This window comes from Balaenoptera ricei, chromosome 1 (assembly GCF_028023285.1).
Source record: "Balaenoptera ricei isolate mBalRic1 chromosome 1, mBalRic1.hap2, whole genome shotgun sequence".
In the NCBI taxonomy this organism is placed as follows: domain Eukaryota; kingdom Metazoa; phylum Chordata; class Mammalia; order Artiodactyla; family Balaenopteridae; genus Balaenoptera; species Balaenoptera ricei.
In genome coordinates this window covers 6,122,801-6,126,613 of record NC_082639.1, presented here as the reverse complement: position 1 = coordinate 6,126,613, position 3,813 = coordinate 6,122,801, and the positions used below count along the sequence as shown (strand labels likewise).

Sequence of the window (3,813 nt, the reverse complement as noted above, 5' to 3'; positions counted from 1 at the left end):
TTGTATACCATTTTAACAAAGGGCAAAAAATTTTTCAGAAGTGAAAAGACAGAGGACAAGGGTTTTGGTTTCTAGGAGTGGTAAATCATGGGAAGGTAAATATATCGGAGAAACTAATGTAAGATAAAGCAGGGTTTTATTTATGCAGACTCATCCTGGTGACATCTCCATCTCCAGTGATAAAGGTTGCTCTTCCCTTCCTGGTATGAGAGAGGGGAGAACATCTTCACCAGAGAAATTTATGACCTGCTTTTAGGCCGATACGGGGATGGCAGATTGCCTTTCCTGTGTCTGCTTTTTCTCAATTGCCTTTAGCTCAAAATAATCCTTATGCCAAAGTGGTGTGTTTTTGGATGACATATTTTGATCCCCTTCAATATTTTAAAAGAAATTTAGTTATATTACCCTCAAAACTATAGAAACCCAAAGTGAGAGAAAATAGAATCTTGCCCCCTGAAGACACTGGCAGATTTATTTAGGGAACAGAGAAGGATCATTTAAATCAACATTAAATTAATAATATACAAATGAGGGCTTCTAAAATCAAGACAAACATGTTTTTCTGTTACATAAATTAGATGTTTTCCCTCTGATCTTTCTTGCTCAGCAAAACTTCCTTTACAACAGGTAGGTAAATTATTACATACTTGCAACTAGTGAGGTTGAAATAAATTATGGTTGATGTGACTGCCATTATTAAAAATCATTTAGGAGGAAAAAATATCTTATTTCTAGGTTTCCTGAGAAGCTCGGTTTTAGAACCCCTGTGAATAGAGGGGACCTTCAGGTGCCTTCATCCCATGACACCTCTGCACAGCCAGTCCTGTCTGTTCTGGACAGAAAGCATCAACTCCAGATCCGGCCACCTTCTGCAGTCCTGTTGTTGATGAATTTTAACGGATGCTGAGACCGGCATCTGTTCATGTCTAGGACCATGAAGAGCAATGCTTATTTAGAATGTTTCCTTCCAAAAGCCCAATGTTTTTGAAATCACATTAAACGTACTCTTCCCATCTCCTGAAGCATAAAAAGAGGAAAATGAAATTAATTTCATCACAGGCATATCTCAGAGATATTGTGGGTTTCATGCTAGACCACTGCAATAAAGTGAAATCCCCATAAAGTAAGTTACACAAGTTTTTTGGCTTCCCAGCGCATATAAAGTGATGTTTACTGTCATCTATTAAGTGTGCAATAGCATGAGGTCTAAAAAAACAATGTGTATACCTTGATTACTTTCTTGTTAAAAAAAATGCTAACCATCATCTGAGACTTCAGGGAGTTATAATCTTTTTGCATACGTAACATCAAAGATCACTGATCACAGACCATCATAATAAATATAATAATAATGACAAAGTTTGAAATACTGAGAGAACTACCAAAATGTGACACAGAGACAAGAAGTGAGCAAGTGCTGCTAGAAAAATGGTGCTGACAGACGTGCTTGACACAGGGCTGCCACAACCTCCAATTTGGAAAAACCGCAGTACCTGCTAATCACAATAACGTGCAAGACAATAAAAAGTATGCCTGTACATACATAAGCAAATCAGGCCGAAATCACAGAAAACTGGATAGCTAAAAGTAGAGAGTTATACCTACTGCAACATTCAAAAGACTTTTTGTCTTTTGGCTCTTAGGAGCTTCACAATTTTCATAACTTTTCAATAAACAACTCTTTAAACTAATGAAGCATAAAGGAATAAAGTCAAGAGAAGAAATCACTGTTTTCAATAACCCAAAGTTCAAATCAGATTTTAAAACGGGTGTTTGTCTACCTGCAGAATCTCTGCCTCAGACCAGAGGTCTGTTATCCCTGGGCTCCCACCCACAGACCCATTTTCTGGGAAGAGTAAAAGCAAAATCAAACAAAAGAGCACTAGCCTCTGTTCCTTTCTTTTACATTGAACTGCTGGCCTAATGGCGTTTTACAGTCTGGAGCTGAATGAGGATGACCTCAGCCAACTCCGGGCTGTATTAAAATAAATGTAAAATAAATTCAACAGGCCCTGACTCATGAGAGATAATGGAAAGTCTAACTGCTTCAGGCGAATGTAAAAGAACCAAGATGGGGTCTATTCAGCGCTGAATTATGAGCCCCAAAGATTACCCTGAAAGGCGGGCTCCATCAGGCTTGAGCAAGCCAGTCACATAGGGAATCCGAACGTTCAAGGCCAAATCCGGAGTTTTTGTCAAAATTGTCTTCCAGGACTGTAAATCCACACCCTCTCTGGACAACCTCTGGGAAATTTCACTGTGTTAATACATGCGAGGGGGCCCGCGTGTGGTGGCTTTGAAACCCATTCTTTATGTCACACCTCGACTTGTTTCCATTCCTAAAGTGGCTCTTTCCTTGGCTGAGAGCAGGCCCAGCAAATATGAGGGTGGAGAGGGAAAACTCCTCAAGGACCCCACCCCACCCTGCTAGGGGTAACTCCCTACCGCTTAGGAAACTTACCTGTTTCTGTGAAGGGCTCCACGTCACCGCATGGAGCTCCCAAGAGACTAAGAGGATGTGTAAGTCTGAGCTTCAGGGTCAAGAGAAACCTAAGTCATCACTTTCCTCAAAAGTCTGATGCCACTGATCCGATCTCAGAAGGGAACAACCAGTAAGGGAGGACGAGGGCGGTCTGATTTTGCACCTGGAGTGGGGGGTTGAGATTAAAGGGCACTGCGGGAGGGGCTGGATGGCCAAGGTCGCTCTTTGCCTGCACGGGGTCTCCGGCAGCGCCCCTAGCCCGGCACTGAACTTGGGTCTGTCCCTCTTCTCGGCCCCGCGGGGGCTCCCCCAGGTCACAGAACAGACCCAGTTACTGGATCCGTGGTCGCAAAGCCAGGATTCCCTCCCGATCTGCCGCCGCTCAGACTACTTCTAGAGGCTCAAGTTCAGGACTTGAGTAAAAATAAACACGGGCTATAAATAAGCCGGGGAATTTCTTCAAGGCCCAACCGCGACAAGGAGAAGGTGCCACCGCACAAGTGCTCACTTGAAAATTTCTCAACGCGTAAAAATAACTTTGATAAAGGCGCGAAGACGCCTGGCTCAGGGGAAAAGAATGAAGCGGAGCCGAGAGCCCACTTCCTGCGCCGCGACCGCCGGGGCCCCTTTGGCGTGGGGGCGGGGCGGGGGGGCGGAGGGAGCGGGGGCGGGGGCGGGGCGCGCTGGCGGCGGGGGCGGGGCGGGCGGCGCACGCCCACGGGGCGGGCCCGCGTGACTCACCTCCGGCTGCCCGCGCCTTAAAAGGGCCATCGCTTCCGGCGGCCGACTTGAGGGGGGCCCACCTCACTCCCACGGGGTAAATGGCCCCAATTTCCAAAGGGCCCCCACTTCCACTCCAAGGCTGACCCTGGCTCGATCCCACATTTTTCAGCCCCTCCCCCTCCTTCCCCTCTCCCTCCTCTGAGACCGTAGTTTCAGCCCTAAAATATTCTCGAGCACCTTTTCCTCCTCCCAGATCCCCATCGTTTAAAAATGCCACCCTTCAAATGATCAGCGCCCTCCTTTTCCTTTTCTTCAGGCTCAAACTTCTCCAAAGCTTAGTCTGCGCGGGCTAACCCACCGCTGTCCGGCTAGCGTCTCGCACTCTCCGCAAAGTATTCTTTTTAAAACAAGGGGATTTTATTTCAAACAAAGTTGCCAGAACATTACAAAAAAACTCCCCAAAACCTTCGCCCAGCTTTTCCACTTGGGAACATTTTGCCACTTTCACTTTATCATTCTCTCTCTTTCTATGTGTATGTATTTTTTTTCTAAATCATTTGCAGGTAAATTGCAGACAGCCTGTCTCCTTATCTCCAAATAATGCCCAG

The 3,813-nt window shown here is 45.7% G+C and overlaps 1 long non-coding RNA gene across 1 annotated transcript; it reads right to left on the bottom strand.

Moving 5' to 3' along the window:
• Positions 1 to 441: 441 nt before the first annotated feature.
• Positions 442 to 3,096, bottom strand: LOC132347862 (uncharacterized). Its single transcript, XR_009497306.1, has 2 exons — positions 2,462 to 3,096; positions 442 to 1,017 (listed from the first exon to the last, which is right to left on the bottom strand). It is a non-coding gene; the product is annotated as an uncharacterized LOC132347862 (long non-coding RNA).
• Between the last annotated feature and the right edge of the window lie 717 nt (positions 3,097 to 3,813).